General features: G+C 30.6%; 2 long non-coding RNA genes across 3 annotated transcripts in view; one reads left to right on the top strand and one right to left on the bottom strand.

The window, feature by feature from the left end:
* LOC146751637 (uncharacterized) overlaps positions 1-19,614 on the bottom strand; it is a 64,947-nt gene that overhangs the window by 30,651 nt on the left and 14,682 nt on the right. The gene's annotated exons all lie outside the window — the stretch shown is intronic.
* Positions 1,667-11,174, top strand: LOC146751638 (uncharacterized). The gene is made up of 2 exons (XR_014941322.1): positions 1,667-7,088; positions 10,957-11,174. It is a non-coding gene; the product is annotated as an uncharacterized LOC146751638 (long non-coding RNA).

Raw genomic sequence — 19,614 nt, 5'->3', positions numbered from 1 at the left:
GAAAGGGAATGTAGGTATAATGCAAAGGGAAGGGAATTATAAAAGAAGGGAATTTATAAAAGATAGGAAAGCAAAGGTAAGTATGAAAGGAAAGGAAAGTATAAATGAAAGGAGAGGCTAAGTTTAAAAACAGGAATTGAAATGAAAGTGTAAAGGAAAGGAAAGTATACAGAAAAGTATAAAGGAAAGGAAAGTATAAAGAAAAGGAAAGTATAAAGGAAGGGAAAGTATAAAAGAAAGGAAAGCAAAGGTAAGTATATTGGAAAGGATAAGAAAGTATAAATGAAAGGAATGGGTAAGTTTAAAAATAGGAATGGAAAGGAAAGTATAAGGAAATAGAAAGTATAAAGGAAGGGAAAGTATAAAAGAAAGGAAGCAAAGGTAAGTATATTGGAAAGGAGAAGAAAGTATAAATGAAAGGAATGGGTAATTTTAAAAATAGGAATGGAAAGGAAAGTGTAAGGGAATGGAAAGTATAAAGGAAGGGAAAGTATAAAAGAAAGGAAGCAAAGGTAAGTATAAAGGAAGGGAAAGGAAGGGAATAGAAAAGAAAGGAAAGGTAGATATAATGGAAAGCAAAGTATGAAGGAAAGTCAATGTATGTAGAATTGTAAGGATAGGGAAGTATATAAGAAAGGAAAGGAAAGGTTAATTTAAAAAAAAAAAAGGAATGGATAGGAAGGTCTAAAGGAAAATGTTACAGAACAGAAAGGGAATGTAGGTATAATGCAAAGGGAAGGGAATTATAAAAGAAGGGAATTTATAAAAGAAAGGAAAGCAAAGGTAAGTATGAAAGGAAAGGAAAGTATAAATGAAAGGAGAGGCTAAGTTTAAAAATAGGAATTGTAATGAAAGTGTAAAGGAAAGGAAAGCATACAGAAAAGTATAAAGGAAAGGAAAGTATAAAGAAAAGGAAAGTATAAAGGAAGGGAAAGTATAAAAGAAAGGAAAGCAAAGGTAAGTATATTGGAAAGGATAAGAAAGTATAAATGAAAGGAATGGGTAAGTTTAAAAATAGGAATGGAAAGGAAAGTATAAGGGAATGGAAAGTATAAAGGAAGGGAAAGTATAAAAGAAAGGAAGCAAAGGTAAGTATAAAGGAAGGGAAAGGAAGGGAATAGAAAAGAAAGGAAAGGTAGATATAATGGAAAGGAAAGCAATGTATAAAGGAAAGTCAGTGTATGTAGAATTGTAAGGATAGGGAAGTATATAAAAAAGGAAAGGAAAGGTTAATTAAAAAAAAAAAAAAAAGGAATGGAAAGGAAGGTCTAAAGGAAAATGTTACAGAACAGAAAGGGAATGTAGGTATAATGCAAAGGGAAGGGAATTATAAAAGAAGGGAATTTATAAAAGATAGGAAAGCAAAGGTAAGTATGAAAGGAAAGGAAAGTATAAATGAAAGGAGAGGCTAAGTTTAAAAATAGGAATTGAAATGAAAGTGTAAAGGAAAGGAAAGTATACAGAAAAGTATGAAGGAAAGGAAAGTATAAAGAAAAGGAAAGTATAAAGGAAGGGAAAGTATAAAAGAAAGGAAAGCAAAGGTAAGTATATTGGAAAGGATAAGAAAGTATAAATGAAAGGAATGGGTAAGTTTAAAAATAGGAATGGAAAGGAAAGTATAAGGGAATGGAAAGTATAAAGGAAGGGAAAGTATAAAAGAAAGGAAGCAAAGGTAAGTATAAAGGAAGGGAAAGGAAGGGAATAGAAAAGAAAGGAAAGGTAGATATAATGGAAAGGAAAGCAATGTATAAAGGAAAGTCAATGTATGTAGAATTGTAAGGACAGGGAAGTATATAAAAATGGAAAGGAAAGGTTAATTTAAAATAAAAAAGGAATGGAAAGGAAGGTCTAAAGGAAAATGTTACAGAACAGAAAGGGAATGTAGGTATGATGCAAAGGGAAGGGAATTATAAAAGAAGGGAATTTATAAAAGAAAGGAAAGCAAAGGTAAGTATGAAAGGAAAGGAAAGGAAAGTATAAATGAAAGGAAGGCTAAGTTTAAAAATAGGAATTTAAATGGAAGTGTAAAGGAAATGAAAGTATACAGAAAAGGAAAGTATAAAGGAAAGGAAAGTATAAAGAAATGGAAAGTATAAAGGAAGGGAAAGTATAAAGAAAAGGAAAGTATAAAGGAAGGGAAAGTATAAAAGAAAGGAAAGCAAAGGTAAGTATATTGGAAAGGATAAGAAAGTATAAATGAAAGGAATGGGTAATTTTTAAAATAGGAATGGAAAGGAAAGTATAAGGGAATGGAAAGTATAAAGGAAGGGAAAGTATAAAAGAAAGGAAGCAAAGGTAAGTATAAAGGATGGGAAAGGAAGGGAATAGAAAAGAATGGAAAGGTAGATATAATGGAAAGGACAGCAAAGTATAAAGGAAAGTCAATGTATGTAGAATTGTAAGGATAGGGAAGTATATAAAAAAGGAAAGGAAATGTTAATTTAAAAAAAAAAAAAGGAATGGAAAGGAAGGTCTAAGGGAAAATGTTACAGAACAGAAAGGGAATGTAGGTATAATTCAAAGGGAAGGGAATTATAAAAGAAGGGAATTTATAAAAGAAAGGAAATCAAAGGTAAGTATGAAAGGAAAGGAAAGTATAAATGAAAGGAGAGGCTAGGTTAAAAATAGGAATTGAAATGAAAGTGTAAAGGAAAGGAAAGTATACAGAAAAGGAAAGTATAAACGAAAGGAAAGTATAAAGAAAAGGAAAGTATAATAGAAGGGAAAGTATAAAAGAAAGGAAAGCAAAGGTAAGTATATTGGAAAGGATAAGAAAGTATAAATGAAAGGAATGGGTAATTTTAAAAATAGGAATGGAAAGGAAAGTGTAAGGGAATGGAAAGTATAAAGGAAGGGAAAGTATAAAAGAAAGGAAGCAAAGGTAAGTATAAAGGAAAGGAAAGGAAGGGAATAGAAAAGAAAGGAAAGGTAGATATAATGGAAAGGAAAGCAAAGTATGAAGGAATGTCAATGTATGTAGAATTGTAAGGATAGGGAAGTATATAAGAAAGGAAAGGAAAGGTTAATTTAAAAAAAAAAAAGGAATGGATAGGAAGGTCTAAAGGAAAATGTTACAGAACAGAAAGGGAATGTAGGTATAATGCAAAGGGAAGGGAATTATAAAAGAAGGGAATTTATAAAAGATAGGAAAGCAAAGGTAAGTATGAAAGGAAAGGAAAGGAAAGGAAAGTATAAATGAAAGGAGAGGCTAAGTTTAAAAATAGGAATTGAAATGAAAGTGTAAAGGAAAGGAAAGTATACAGAAAAGTATAAAGGAAAGGAAAGTATAAAGAAAAGGAAAGTATAAAGGAAGGGAAAGTATAAAAGAAAGGAAAGCAAAGGTAAGTATATTGGAAAGGATAAGAAAGTATAAATGAAAGGAATGGGTAAGTTTAAAAATAGGAATGGAAAGGAAAGTATAAGGGAATGGAAAGTATAAAGGAAGGGAAAGTATAAAAGAAAGGAAGCAAAGGTAAGTATAAAGGAAGGGAAAGGAAGGAAATAGAAAAGAAAGGAAAGGTAGATATAATGGAAAGGAAAGCAATGTATAAAGGAAAGTCCATGTATGTAGAATTGTAAGGACAGGGAAGTATATAAAAATGGAAAGGAAAGGTTAATTTAAAATAAAAAAGGAATGGAAAGGAAGGTCTAAAGGAAAATGTTACAGAACAGGAAGGGAATGTAGGTATGATGCAAAGGGAAGGGAATTATAAAAGAAGGGAATTTATAAAAGAAAGGAAAGCAAAGGTAAGTATGAAAGGAAAGGAAAGGAAAGTATAAATGAAAGGAAGGCTAAGTTTAAAAATAGGAATTTAAATGCAAGTGTAAAGGAAATGAAAGTATACAGAAAAGGAAAGTATAAAGGAAAGGAAAGTATAAAGAAATGGAAAGTATAAAGGAAGGGAAAGTATAAAGAAAAGGAAAGTATAAAGGAAGGGAAAGTATAAAAGAAAGGAAAGCAAAGGTAAGTATATTGGAAAGGATAAGAAAGTATAAATGAAAGGAATGGGTAATTTTAAAAATAGGAATGGAAAGGAAAGTATAAGGGAATGGAAAGTATAAAGGAAGGGAAACTATAAAAGAAAGGAAGCAAAGGTAAGTATAAAGGATGGGAAAGGAAGGGAATAGAAAAGAAAGGAAAGGTAGATATAATGGAAAGGAAAGCAAAGTATAAAGGAAAGTCAATGTATGTAGAATTGTAAGGATAGGGAAGTATATAAAAAAGGAAAGGAAAGGTTAATTTAAAAAAAAAAAAAGGAATGGAAAGGAAGGTCTAAGGGAAAATGTTACAGAACAGAAAGGGAATGTAGGTATAATTCAAAGGGAAGGGAATTATAAAAGAAGGGAATTTATAAAAGAAAGGAAAGCAAAGGTATGTATGAAAGGAAAGGAAAGTATAAATGAAAGGAGAGGCTAAGTTTAAAAATAGGAATTGAAATGAAAGTGTAAAGGAAAGGAAAGTATACAGAAAAGGAAAGTATAAAGGAAAGGAAAGTATAAAGAAAAGGAAAGTATAAAGGAAGGGAAAGTATAAAAGAAAGGAAAGCAAAGGTAAGTATATTGGAAAGGAGAAGAAAGTATAAATGAAAGGAATGGGTAATTTTAAAAATAGGAATGGAAAGGAAAGTGTAAGGGAATGGAAAGTATAAAGGAAGGGAAAGTATAAAAGAAAGGAAGCAAAGGTAAGTATAAAGGAAGGGAAAGGAAGGGAATAGAAAAGAAAGGAAAGGTAGATATAATGGAAAGCAAAGTATGAAGGAAAGTCAATGTATGTAGAATTGTAAGGATAGGGAAGTATATAAGAAAGGAAAGGAAAGGTTAATTTAAAAAAAAAAAGGAATGGATAGGAAGGTCTAAAGGAAAATGTTACAGAACAGAAAGGGAATGTAGGTATAATGCAAAGGGAAGGGAATTATAAAAGAAGGGAATTTATAAAAGAAAGGAAAGCAAAGGTAAGTATGAAAGGAAAGGAAAGTATAAATGAAAGGAGAGGCTAAGTTTAAAAATAGGAATTGTAATGAAAGTGTAAAGGAAAGGAAAGCATACAGAAAAGTATAAAGGAAAGGAAAGTATAAAGAAAAGGAAAGTATAAAGGAAGGGAAAGTATAAAAGAAAGGAAAGCAAAGGTAAGTATATTGGAAAGGATAAGAAAGTATAAATGAAAGGAATGGGTAAGTTTAAAAATAGGAATGGAAAGGAAAGTATAAGGGAATGGAAAGTATAAAGGAAGGGAAAGTATAAAAGAAAGGAAGCAAAGGTAAGTATAAAGGAAGGGAAAGGAAGGGAATAGAAAAGAAAGGAAAGGTAGATATAATGGAAAGGAAAGCAATGTATAAAGGAAAGTCAGTGTATGTAGAATTGTAAGGATAGGGAAGTATATAAAAAAGGAAAGGAAAGGTTAATTAAAAAAAAAAAAAAAAGGAATGGAAAGGAAGGTCTAAAGGAAAATGTTACAGAACAGAAAGGGAATGTAGGTATAATGCAAAGGGAAGGGAATTATAAAAGAAGGGAATTTATAAAAGATAGGAAAGCAAAGGTAAGTAGGAAAGGAAAGGAAAGGAAAGTATAAATGAAAGGAAGGCTAAGTTTAAAAATAGGAATTTAAATGAAAGTGTAAAGGAAATGAAAGTATACAGAAAAGGAAAGTATAAAGGAAAGGAAAGTATAAAGAAAAGGAAAGTATAAAGAAAAGGAAAGTATAAAGGAAGGGAAAGTATAAAAGAAAGGAAAGCAAAGGTAAGTATATTGGAAAGGATAAGAAAGTATAAATGAAAGGAATGGGTAATTTTAAAAATAGGAATGGAAAGGAAAGTATAAGGGAATGGAAAGTTTTAAGGAAGGGAAAGTATAAAAGAAAGGAAGCAAAGGTAAGTATAAAGGAAGGGAAAGGAAGGGAATAGAAAAGAATGGAAAGGTAGATATAATGGAAAGGACAGCAAAGTATAAAGGAAAGTCAATGTATGTAGAATTGTAAGGATAGGGAAGTATATAAAAAAGGAAAGGAAATGTTAATTTAAAAAAAAAAAAAAGGAATGGAAAGGAAGGTCTAAGGGAAAATGTTACAGAACAGAAAGGGAATGTAGGTATAATTCAAAGGGAAGGGAATTATAAAAGAAGGGAATTTATAAAAGAAAGGAAATCAAAGGTAAGTATGAAAGGAAAGGAAAGTATAAATGAAAGGAGAGGCTAGGTTAAAAATAGGAATTGAAATGAAAGTGTAAAGGAAAGGAAAGTATACAGAAAAGGAAAGTATAAAGGAAAGGAAAGTATAAAGAAAAGGAAAGTATAAAGGAAGGGAAAGTATAAAAGAAAGGAAAGCAAAGGTAAGTATATTGGAAAGGATAAGAAAGTATAAATGAAAGGAATGGGTAATTTTAAAAATAGGAATGGAAAGGAAAGTATAAGGGAATGGAAAGTATAAAGGAAGGGAAAGTATAAAATAAAGGAAGCAAAGGTAAGTATAAAGTAAGGGAAAGGAAGGGAATAGAAAAGAAAGGAAAGGTAGATATAATGGAAAGGAAAGCAATGTATAAAGGAAAGTCAGTGTATGTAGAATTGTAAGGATAGGGAAGTATATAAAAAAGGAAAGGAAAGGTTAATTTAAAAAAAAAAAAAAGGAATGGAAAGGAAGGTCTAAAGGAAAATGTTACAGAACAGAAAGGGAATGTAGGTATAATGCAAAGGGAAGGGAATTATAAAAGAAGGGAATTTATAAAAGAAAGGAAAGCAAAGGTAAGTATGAAAGGAAAGGAAAGTATAAATGAAAGGAAGGCTAAGTTTAAAAATAGGAATTGAAATGAAAGTGTAAAGGAAAGGAAAGTATACAGAAAAGGAAAGTATAAAGGAAAGGAAAGTATAAAGAAAAGGAAAGTATAAAGGAAGGGAAAGTATAAAAGAAAGGAAAGCAAAGGTAAGTATATTGGAAAGGATAAGAAAGTATAAATGAAAGGAATGGGTAATTTTAAAAATAGGAATGGAAAGGAAAGTAGAAGGGAATGGAAAGTATAAAGGAAGGGAAAGTATAAAAGAAAGGAAGCAAAGGTAAGTATAAAGGAAGGGAAAGGAAGGGAATAGAAAAGAAAGCAAAGGTAGATATAATGGAAAGGAAAGCAAAGTATGAAGGAAAGTCAATGTATGTAGAATTGTAAGGATAGGGAAGTATATAAAAAAGGAAAGGAAATGTTAATTTAAAAAAAAAAAAGGAATGGAAAGGAAGGTCTGAAGGACAATGTTACAGAACAAAAAGGGAAGGTAGGTATAATGCAAAGGGAAGGGAATTATTAAAGAAGGGAATTTCTAAAAGATAGGAAAGCAAAGGTAAGTATGAAAGGAAAGTATAAATGAAAGGAAAGTCTAAGTTTAAAAATAGGAATTGAAATGAAAGTGTAAAGGAAAAGAAAGTATACAGAAAAGGAAAGGGAAAGTATAAAAGAAAGGAAAGCAAAGGTAAGTATATTGGAAAGGATAAGAAAGTATAAATGAAAGGAATGGGTAAGTTTAAAAATAAGAATGGAAACGAAAGTATAAGGGAATGGAAAGTATAAAGGAAGGGAAAGTATAAAATAAAGGAAGCAAAGGTAAGTATAAAGGAAGGGAAAGGAAGGGAATAGAAAAGAAAGGAAAGGTAGATATAATGGAAAGGAAAGCAAAGTATAAAGGAAAGTCAGTGTATGTAGAATTGTAAGGATAGGGAAGTATATAAAAAAGGAAAGGAAAGGTTAATTTAAAAAAAAAAAAAGGAATGGAAAGGAAGGTCTAAAGGAAAATGTTACAGAACAGAAAGGGAATGTAGGTATAATGCAAAGGGAAGGGAATTATAAAAGAAGGGAATTTATAAAAGAAAGGAAAGCAAAGGTAAGTAGGAAAGGAAAGGAAAGGAAAGTATAAATGAAAGGAAGGCTAAGTTTAAAAATAGGAATTTAAATGAAAGTGTAAAGGAAATGAAAGTATACAGAAAAGGAAAGTATAAAGAAAAGGAAAGTATAAAGGAAGGGAAAGTATAAAGAAAAGGAAAGTATAAAGGAAGGGAAAGTATAAAAGAAAGGAAAGCAAAGGTAAGTATATTGGAAAGGATAAGAAAGTATAAATGAAAGGAATGGGTAATTTTAAAAATAGGAATGGAAAGGAAAGTATAAGGGAATGGAAAGTATAAAGGAAGGGAAAGTATAAAATAAAGGAAGCAAAGGTAAGTATAAAGGAAGGGAAAGGAAGGGAATAGAAAAGAAAGGAAAGGTAGATATAATGGAAAGGAAAGCAAAGTATAAAGGAAAGTCAATGTATGTAGAATTGTAAGGATAGGGAAGTATATAAAAAAGGAAAGGAAAGGTTAATTTAAAAAAAAAAAAAGGAATGGAAAGGAAGGTCTAAGGGAAAATGTTACAGAACAGAAAGGGAATGTAGGTATAATTCAAAGGGAAGGGAATTATAAAAGAAGGGAATTTATAAAAGAAAGGAAAGCAAAGGTAAGTATGAAAGGAAAGGAAAGTATAAATGAAAGGAGAGGCTAAGTTTAAAAATAGGAATTGAAAGTGTAAAGGAAAGGAAAGTATACAGAAAAGGAAAGTATAAAGGAAAGGAAAGTATAAAGAAAAGGAAAGTATAAAGGAAGGGAAAGTATAAAGAAAAGGAAAGTATAAAGGAAGGGAAAGTATAAAAGAATGGAAAGCAAAGGTAAGTATATTGGAAAGGATAAGAAAGTATAAATGAAAGGAATGGGTAAGTTTAAAAATAGGAATGGAAAGGAAAGTATAAGGGAATGGAAAGTATAAAGGAAGGGAAAGTATAAAAGAAAGGAAGCAAAGGTAAGTATAAAGGATAGGAAAGGAAGGGAATAGAAAAGAAAGGAAAGGTAGATATAATGGAAAGGAAAGCAATGTATAAAGGAAAGTCAATGTATGTAGAATTGAAAGGATAGGGAAGTATATAAGAAAGGAAAGGAAAGGTTAATTTAAAAAAAAAAAAAGGAATGGATAGGAAGGTCTAAGGGAAAATGTTACAGAACAGAAAGGGAATGTAGGTATAATTCAAAGGGAAAGGAATTATAAAAGAAGGGAATTTATAAAAGAAAGGAAAGCAAAGGTAAGCATGAAAGGAAAGGAAAGGAAAGTATAAATGAAAGGAGAGGCTATGTTTAAAAATAGGAATTGAAATGAAAGTGTAAAGGAAAGGAAAGTATACAGAAAAGGAAAGTATAAAGGAAGGGAAAGTATAAAGAAAAGGAAAGTATAAAGGAACGGAAAGTATAAAAGAAAGGAAAGCAAAGGTAAGTATATTGGAAAGGATAAGAAAGTATAAATGAAAGGAATGGGTAAGTTTAAAAATAGGAATGGAAAGGAAAGTATAAGGGAATGGAAAGTATAAAGGAAGGGAAAGTATAAAATAAAGGAAGCAAAGGTAAGTATAAAGGAAGGGAAAGGAAGGGAATAGAAAAGAAGGGAAAAATACATATAATGGAAAGGAAAGTAATATATAAAGGAAAGTCAATGTATGTAGAATTGTAAGGATAGGGAAGTATATAAAAAAGGAAAGGAAAGGTTAATTTAAAAAAAAAAAAAGGAATGGAAAGGAAGGTCTAAAGGAAAATGTTACAGAACAGAAAGGGAATGTAGGTATAATGCAAAGGGAAGGGAATTATAAAAGAAGGGAATTTATAAAAGAAAGGAAAGCAAAGGTAAGTATGAACGGAAAGTATAAAGAAAGGGTAAGTTTAAAAATAGGAATTGAAATGAAAGTGTAAAGGAAAGGAAAGTATACAGAAAAGGAAAGTATAAAGGAAAGTATAAAGAAAAGGAAAGTATAAAGGAAGGGAAAGTATAAAAGAAAGGAAAGCAAAGGTAAGTATATTGGAAAGGATAAGAAAGTATAAATGAAAGGAATGGGTAAGTTTAAAAATAGGAATGGAAAGGAAATTATAAGGGAATGGAAAGTATAAAGGAAGGGAAAGTATAAAAGAAAGGAAGCAAAGGTAAGTATAAAGGAAGGGAAAGGAAGGGAATAGAAAAGAAAGGAAAGGTAGATATAATGGAAAGGAAAGCAAAGTATAAAGGAAAGTCAATGTATGTAGAATTGTAAGGATAGGGAAGTATATAAAAAAGGAAAGGAAAGGTTAATTTAAAAAAAAAAAAAGGAATGCAAAGGAAGGTCTACAGGAAAATGTTACAGAACAGAAAGGGAATGTAGGTATAATGCAAAGGGAAGGGAATTATAAAAGAAGGGAATTTATAAAAGAAAGGAAAGCAAAGGTAAGTATGAAAGGAAAGGAAAGTATAAATGAAAGGAGAGGCTAAGTTTAAAAACAGGAATTGAAATGAAAGTGTACAGGAAAGGAAAGTATACAGAAAAGGAAAGTATAAAGGAAAGTATAAAGAAAAGGAAAGTATAAAGGAAGGGAAAGTATAAAAGAAAGGAAAGCAAAGGTAAGTATATTGGAAAGGATAAGAAAGTATAAATGAAAGGAATGGGTAAGTTTAAAAATAGGAATGGAAAGGAAAGTATAAGGGAATGGAGAGTATAAAGGAAGGGAAAGTATAAAAGAAAGGATGCAAAGGTAAGTATAAAGGAAGGGAAAGGAAGGGAATAGAAAAGAAAGGAAAGGTAGATATAATGGAAAGGAAAGCAATGTATAAAGGAAAGTCAATGTATGTAGAATTGTAAGGATAGGGAAGTATATAAAAAAGGAAAGGAAAGGTTAATTTTTAAAAAAAAAAGGAATGGAAAGGATGGTCTAAAGGAAAATGTTACAGAACAAAAAGGGAAGGTAGGTATAATGCAAAGGGAAGGGAATTATTAAAGAAGGGAATTTATAAAAGATAGGAAAGCAAAGGTAAGTATGAAAGGAAAGGAAAGTATAAATGAAAGGAGAGGCTAAGTTTAAAAATAGGAATTGAAATGAAAGTGTAAAGGAAAAGAAAGTATACAGAAAAGGAAAGGGAAAGTATAAAAGAAAAGAAAGCAAAGGTAAGTATATTGGAAAGGATAAGAAAGTATAAATGATAGGAATGGGTAAGTTTAAAAATTGGAATGGAAAGGAAAGTATAAGGGAATGGAAAGTATAAAGGAAGGGAAAGTATAAAAGAAAGGAAGAAAAGGTAAGTATAAAGGAAGGGAAAGGAAGGGAATAGAAAAGAAAGGAAAGGTAGATATAATGGAAAGGAAAGCAAAGTAGAAAGGAAAGTCAATGTATGTAGAATTGTAAGGATAGGGAAGTATATAAAAAAGGAAAGGAAAGGTTAATTTAAAAAAAAAAAAGGAATGGAAATGAAGGTCTAAGGGAGAATGTTACAGAACAGAAAGGGAATGTAGGTATAATGCAAAGGGAAGGGAATTATAAAAGAAGGGAATTTATAAAAGAAAGGAAAGCAAAGGTAAGTATGAAAGGAAAGGAAAGGGAAGTATAAATGAAAGGAGAGGCTATGTTTAAAAATAGGAATTGAAATGAAAGTGTAAAGGAAAGGAAAGTATACAGAAAAGGAAAGTATAAAGGAAAGGAAAGTATAAAGAAAAGGAAAGTATAAAGGAAGGGAAAGTATAAAAGAAAGGAAAGTATAAAGGAAGGGAAAGTATAAAAGAATGGAAAGCAAAGGTAAGTATATTGGAAAGGATAAGAAAGTATAAATGAAAGGAATGGGTAAGTTTAAAAATAGGAATGGAAAGGAAAGTATAAGGGAATGGAAAGTATAAAGGAAGGGAAAGTATAAAAGAAAGGAAGCAAAGGTAAGTATAAGGGAAGGGAAAGGAAGGGAATAGAAAAGAAAGGAAAGGTAGATATAATGGAAAGGAAAGCAAAGTATAAAGGAAAGTCAATGTATGTAGAATTGTAAGGATAGGGAAGTATATAAAAAAGGAAAGGAAAGGTTAATTTAAAAAAAAAAAAGGAATGGAAAGGAAGGTCTACAGGAAAATGTTACAGAACAGAAAGGGAATGTAGGTATAATGCAAAGGGAAGGGAATTATAAAAGAAGGGAATTTATAAAAGAAAGGAAAGCAAAGGTAAGTATGAAAGGAAAGGAAAGTATAAATGAAAGGAGAGGCTAAGTTTAAAAACAGGAATTGAAATGAAAGTGTACAGGAAAGGAAAGTATACAGAAAAGGAAAGTATAAAGGAAAGTATAAAGAAAAGGAAAGTATAAAGGAAGGGAAAGTATAAAAGAAAGGAAAGCAAAGGTAAGTATATTGGAAAGGATAAGAAAGTATAAATGAAAGGAATGGGTAAGTTTAAAAATAGGAATGGAAAGGAAAGTATAAGGGAATGGAAAGTATAAAGGAAGGGAAAGTATAAAAGAAAGGAAGCAAAGGTAAGTATAAAGGAAGGGAAAGGAAGGGAATAGAAAAGAAAGGAAAGGTAGATATAATGGAAAGGAAAGCAATGTATAAAGGAAAGTCAATGTATGTAGTATTGTAAGGATAGGGAAGTATATAAAAATGGAAAGGAAAGGTTAATTTAAAATAAAAAAGGAATGGAAAGGAAGGTCTAAAGGAAAATGTTACAGAACAGAAAGGGAATGTAGGTATAATGCAAAGGGAAGGGAATTATAAAAGAAGGGAATTTATAAAAGAAAGGAAAGCAAAGGTAAGTATGAAAGGAAAGGAAAGTATAAATGAAAGGAGAGGCTAAGTTTAAAAATAGGAATTGAAATGAAAGTGTAAAGGAAAGGAAAGTATACAGAAAAGGAAAGTATAAAGGAAGGGAAAGTATAAAGAAAAGGAAAGTATAAAGGAAGGGAAAGTATAAAAGAAAGGAAAGCAAAGGTAAGTATATTGGAAAGGATAAGAAAGTATAAATGAAAGGAATGGGTAAGCTTAAAAATAGGAATGGAAAGGAAAGTATAAGGGAATGGAAAGTATAAAGGAAGGGAAAGTATAAAAGAAAGGAAGCAAAGGTAAGTATAAAGGAAGGGAAAGGAAGGGAATAGAAAAGAAAGGAAAGGTAGATATAATGGAAAGGAAAGCAATGTATAAAGGAAAGTCAATGTATGTAGAATTGTAAGGATAGGGAAGTATATAAAAAAGGAAAGGAAAGGTTAATTTAAAAAAAAAAAGGAATGGAAAGGAAGGTCTAAAGGAAAATGTTACAGAACAGAAAGGGAATGTAGGTATAATGCAAAGGGAAGGGAATTATAAAAGAAGGGAATTTATAAAAGAAAGGAAAGCAAAGGTAAGTATGAAAGGAAAGGAAAGTATAAATGAAAGGAGAGGCTAAGTTTAAAAATAGGAATTGAAATGAAAGTGTAAAGGAAAGGAAAGTATACAGAAAAGGAAAGTATAAAGGAAAGGAAAGTATAAAGAAAAGGAAAGTATAAAGGAAGGGAAAGTATAAAAGAAAGGAAAGCAAAGGTAAGTATATTGGAAAGGATAAGAAAGTATAAATGAAAGGAATGGGTAAGTTTAAAAATAGGAATGGAAAGGAAAGTAAAGGGAATGGAAAGTATAAAGGAAGGGAAAGTATAAAAGAAAGGAAGCAAAGGTAAGTATAAAGGAAGGGAAAGGAAGGGAATAGAAAAGAAAGGAAAGGTAGATATAATGGAAATGAAAGCAATGTATAAAGGAAAGTCAATGTATGTAGAATTGTAAGGATAGGGAAGTATAAAAAAAAGGAAAGGAAAGGTTAATTTAAAAAAAAAAAAGGAATGGAAAGGAAGGTCTAAAGGAAAATGATACAGAACAGAAAGGGAATGTAGGTATAATGCAAAGGGAAGGGAATTATAAAAGAAGGGAATTTATAAAAGAAAGGAAAGCAAAGGTAAGTATGAGAGGAGAGGAAAGGAAAGGAAAGTATAAATGAAAGGAGAGGCTAAGTTTAAAAATAGGAATTGAAATGAAAGTGTAAAGGAAAGGAAAGTATACAGAAAAGGAAAGTATAAAGGAAAGGAAAGTATAAAGAAAAGGAAAGTATAAAGGAAGGGAAAGTATAAAAGAAAGGAAAGCAAAGGTAAGTATATTGGAAAGGATAAGAAAGTATAAATGAAAGGAATGGGTAAGTTTAAAATAGGAATGGAAAGGAAAGTATAAGGGAATGGAAAGTATAAAGGAAGGGAAAGTATAAAAGAAAGGAAGCAAAGGTAAGTATAAAGGAAGGGAAAGGAAGGGAATAGAAAAGAAAGGAAAGGTAGATATAATGGAAAGGAAAGCAATGTATAAAGGAAAGTCAATGTATGTAGAATTGTAAGGATAGGGAAGTATATAAAAATGGAAAGGAAAGGTTAATTTAAAAAAAAAAAAAAGGAATGGATAGGAAGGTCTAAAGGAAAATGTTACAGAACAGAAAGGGAATGTAGGTATAATGCAAAGGGAAGGGAATTATAAAAGAAGGGAATTTATAAAAGAAAGGAAAGCAAAGGTAAGTATGAAAGGAAAGGAAAGTATAAATGAAAGGAGAGGCTAAGTTTAAAAATAGGAATTGAAATGAAAGTGTAAAGGAAAGGAAAGTATACAGAAAAGGAAAGTATAAAGGAAGGGAAAGTATAAAGAAAAGGAAAGTATAAAGGAAGGGAAAGTATAAAAGAAAGGAAAGCAAAGGTAAGTATATTGGAAAGGATAAGAAAGTATAAATGAAAGGAATGGGTAAGCTTAAAAATAGGAATGGAAAGGAAAGTATAAGGGAATGGAAAGTATAAAGGAAGGGAAAGTATAAAAGAAAGGAAGCAAAGGTAAGTATAAAGGAAGGGAAAGGAAGGGAATAGAAAAGAAAGGAAAGGTAGATATAATGGAAAGGAAAGCAATGTATAAAGGAAAGTCAATGTATGTAGAATTGTAAGGATAGGGAAGTATATAAAAAAGGAAAGGAAAGGTTAATTTAAAAAAAAAAAGGAATGGAAAGGAAGGTCTAAAGGAAAATGTTACAGAACAGAAAGGGAATGTAGGTATAATGCAAAGGGAAGGGAATTATAAAAGAAGGGAATTTATAAAAGAAAGGAAAGCAAAGGTAAGTATGAAAGGAAAGGAAAGTATAAATGAAAGGAGAGGCTAAGTTTAAAAATAGGAATTGAAATGAAAGTGTAAAGGAAAGGAAAGTATACAGAAAAGGAAAGTATAAAGGAAAGGAAAGTATAAAGAAAAGGAAAGTATAAAGGAAGGGAAAGTATAAAAGAAAGGAAAGCAAAGGTAAGTATATTGGAAAGGATAAGAAAGTATAAATGAAAGGAATGGGTAAGTTTAAAAATAGGAATGGAAAGGAAAGTAAAGGGAATGGAAAGTATAAAGGAAGGGAAAGTATAAAAGAAAGGAAGCAAAGGTAAGTATAAAGGAAGGGAAAGGAAGGGAATAGAAAAGAAAGGAAAGGTAGATATAATGGAAATGAAAGCAATGTATAAAGGAAAGTCAATGTATGTAGAATTGTAAGGATAGGGAAGTATAAAAAAAAGGAAAGGAAAGGTTAATTTAAAAAAAAAAAGGAATGGAAAGGAAGGTCTAAAGGAAAATGATACAGAACAGAAAGGGAATGTAGGTATAATGCAAAGGGAAGGGAATTATAAAAGAAGGGAATTTATAAAAGAAAGGAAAGCAAAGGTAAGTATGAGAGGAGAGGAAAGGAAAGGAAAGTATAAATGAAAGGAGAGGCTAAGTTTAAAAATAGGAATTGAAATGAAAGTGTAAAGGAAAGGAAAGTATACAGAAAAGGAAAGTATAAAGGAAAGGAAAGTATAAAGAAAAGGAAAGTATAAAGGAAGGGAAAGTATAAAAGAAAGGAAAGCAAAGGTAAGTATATTGGAAAGGATAAGAAAGTATAAATGAAAGGAATGGGTAAGTTTAAAATAGGAATGGAAAGGAAAGTATAAGGGAATGGAAAGTATAAAGGAAGGGAAAGTATAAAAGAAAGGAAGCAAAGGTAAGTATAAAGGAAGGGAAAGGAAGGGAATAGAAAAGAAAGGAAAGGTAGATATAATGGAAAGGAAAGCAATGTATAAAGGAAAGTCAATGTATGTAGAATTGTAAGGATAGGGAAGTATATAAAAATGGAAAGGAAAGGTTAATTTAAAAAAAAAAAAAAGGAATGGAAAGGAAGGTCTAAAGGAAAATGTTACAGAACAGAAAGGGAATGTAGGTATAATGCAAAGGGAAGGGAATTATAAAAGAAGGGAATTTATAAAAGAAAGGAAAGCAAAGGTAAGTATGAAAGGAAAGGAAAGTATAAATGAAAGGAGAGGCTAAGTTTAAAAATAGGAATTGAAATGAAAGTGTAAAGGAAAGGAAAGTATACAGAAAAGGAAAGTATAAAGGAAGGGAAAGTATAAAGAAAAGGAAAGTATAAAGGAAGGGAAAGTATAAAAGAAAGGAAAGCAAAGGTAAGTATATTGGAAAGGATAAGAAAGTATAAATGAAAGGAATGGGTAAGCTTAAAAATAGGAATGGAAAGGAAAGTATAAGGGAATGGAAAGTATAAAGGAAGGGAAAGTATAAAAGAAAGGAAGCAAAGGTAAGTATAAAGGAAGGGAAAGGAAGGGAATAGAAAAGAAAGGAAAGGTAGATATAATGGAAAGGAAAGCAATGTATAAAGGAAAGTCAATGTATGTAGAATTGTAAGGATAGGGAAGTATATAAAAAAGGAAAGGAAAGGTTAATTTAAAAAAAAAAAGGAATGGAAAGGAAGGTCTAAAGGAAAATGTTACAGAACAGAAAGGGAATGTAGGTATAATGCAAAGGGAAGGGAATTATAAAAGAAGGGAATTTATAAAAGAAAGGAAAGCAAAGGTAAGTATGAAAGGAAAGGAAAGTATAAATGAAAGGAGAGGCTAAGTTTAAAAATAGGAATTGAAATGAAAGTGTAAAGGAAAGGAAAGTATACAGAAAAGGAAAGTATAAAGGAAAGGAAAGTATAAAGAAAAGGAAAGTATAAAGGAAGGGAAAGTATAAAAGAAAGGAAAGCAAAGGTAAGTATATTGGAAAGGATAAGAAAGTATAAATGAAAGGAATGGGTAAGTTTAAAAATAGGAATGGAAAGGAAAGTAAAGGGAATGGAAAGTATAAAGGAAGGGAAAGTATAAAAGAAAGGAAGCAAAGGTAAGTATAAAGGAAGGGAAAGGAAGGGAATAGAAAAGAAAGGAAAGGTAGATATAATGGAAATGAAAGCAATGTATAAAGGAAAGTCAATGTATGTAGAATTGTAAGGATAGGGAAGTATAAAAAAAAGGAAAGGAAAGGTTAATTTAAAAAAAAAAAAGGAATGGAAAGGAAGGTCTAAAGGAAAATGATACAGAACAGAAAGGGAATGTAGGTATAATGCAAAGGGAAGGGAATTATAAAAGAAGGGAATTTATAAAAGAAAGGAAAGCAAAGGTAAGTATGAGAGGAGAGGAAAGGAAAGGAAACTATAAATGAAAGGAGAGGCTAAGTTTAAAAATAGGAATTGAAATGAAAGTGTAAAGGAAAGGAAAGTATACAGAAAAGGAAAGTATAAAGGAAAGGAAAGTATAAAGAAAAGGAAAGTATAAAGGAAGGGAAAGTATAAAAGAAAGGAAAGCAAAGGTAAGTATATTGGAAAGGATAAGAAAGTATAAATGAAAGGAATGGGTAAGTTTAAAATAGGAATGGAAAGGAAAGTATAAGGGAATGGAAAGTATAAAGGAAGGGAAAGTATAAAAGAAAGGAAGCAAAGGTAAGTATAAAGGAAGGGAAAGGAAGGGAATAGAAAAGAAAGGAAAGGTACATATAATGGAAAGGAAAGCAATGTATAAAGGAAAATCAATGTATGTAGAATTGTACGTATAGGGAAGTATATAAAAAAGGAAAGGAAAGGTTAATTTAAAAAAAAAAAAAAGGAATGGAAAGGAAGGTCTAAAGGAAAATGTTAAAGAACAGAAAGGTTAGGTAGGTATAATGCAAAGGGAAGGGAATTATAAAAGAAGGGAATTTATAAAAGAAAGGAAAGCAAAGGTAAGTATGAAAGGAAAGGAAAGTATAAATGAAAGGAGAGGCTAAGTTTAAAAATAGGAATTGAAATGAAAGTGTAAAGGAAAGGAAAGTATACAGAAAAGGAAAGTATAAAGGAAAGGAAAGTATAAAGGAAGGGAAAGTATAAAAGAAAGGAAAGCAAAGGTAAGTATATTGGAAAGGATAAGAAAGTATAAATGAAAGGAATGGGTAAGTTTAAAAATAGGAATGGAAAGGAAAGTATAAGGGAATGGAAAGTATAAAGGAAGGGAAAGTATAAAAGAAAGGAAGCAAAGGTAAGTATAAAGGAAGGGAAAGGAAGGGAATAGAAAAGAAAGGAAAGGTAGATATAATGGAAAGGAAAGCAATGTATAAAGGAAAATCAATGTATGTTGAATTGTAAGTATAGGGAAAAGTATATAAAAAAGGAAAGGGAAGGTTAATTTAAAAAAAAAAAAGGAATGGAAAGGAAGGTCTAAAGGAAAATGTTACAGAACAGAAAGGGAATGTAGGTATAATGCAAAGGGAAGGGAATTATAAAAGAAGGGAATTTATAAAAGAAAGGAAAGCAAAGGTAAGTATGAAAGGAAAGGAAAGTATAAATGAAAGGAGAGGCTAAGTTTAAAAATAGGAATTGAAATGAAAGTGTAAAGGAAAGGAAAGTATACAGAAAAGGAAAGTATAAAGGAAAGGAAAGTACAAAGAAAAGGAAAGTATAAAGGAAGGGAAAGTATAAAGAAAAGGAAAGTATAAAGGAAGGGAAAGTATAAAAGAAAGGAAAGCAAAGGTAAGTATGAAAGGAATGGAAAGGAAACTATAAATGAAAGGAGAGGCTAAGTTTAAAAACAGGAATTGAAATGAAATTGTAAAGGAAAGGAAAGTATACAGAAAAGGAAAGTATAAAGGAAAGGAAAGTATAAAGAAAAGGAAAGTATAAAGGAAGGGAAAGTATAAAAGAAAGGAAAGCAAAGGTAAGTATATTGGGAAGGATAAGAAAGTATAAATGAAAGGAATGGGTAAGTTTAAAAATAGGAATGGAAAGGAAAGTATAAGGGAATGGAAAGTATAAAGGAAGGGAAAGTATAAAAGAAAGGAAGCAAAGGTAAGTATAAAGGAAGGGAAAGGAAGGGAATAGAAAAGAAAGGAAAGGTACATATAAAGGAAAGGAAAGCAATGTATAAAGGAAAGTCAATGTATGTAGAATTGTAAGGATAGGGAAGTATATAAAAAAGGAAAGGAAAGGTTAATTTAAAAAAAAAAAAAGGAATGGAAAGGAAGGTTTAAGGGAAAATGTTACAGAACAGAAAGGGAATGTAGGTATAATGCAAAGGGAAGGGAATTATAAAAGAAGGGAATTTATAAAAGATAGGAAAGCAAAGGTAAGTATGAAAGGAAAGGAAAGTATAAATGAAAGGAGAGGCTAAGTTTAAAAATAGGAATTGAAATGAAAGTGTAAAGGAAAAGAAAGTATACAGAAAAGGAAAGGGAAAGTATAAAAGAAAGGAAAGCAAAGGTAAGTATATTGGAAAGGATAAGAAAGTATAAATGAAAGGAATGGGTAAGTTTAAAAATAGGAATGGAAAGGAAAGTATAAGGGAATGGAAAGTATAAAGGAAGGGAAAGTATAAAAGAAAGGAAGCAAAGGTAAGTATAAAGGAAGGGAAAGGAAGGGAATAGAAAAGAAAGGAAAGGTACATATAATGGAAAGGAAAGCAATGTATAAAGGAAAGTCAATGTATGTAGAATTGT

This window comes from Coturnix japonica, unplaced genomic scaffold (assembly GCF_054131305.1).
Source record: "Coturnix japonica strain WE unplaced genomic scaffold, WE-NBRP24 Scf070, whole genome shotgun sequence".
NCBI lineage: Eukaryota > Metazoa > Chordata > Aves > Galliformes > Phasianidae > Coturnix > Coturnix japonica.
Note: the sequence above shows the minus strand (reverse complement) of the source record. Positions and strands in the feature narration are given on the sequence as shown.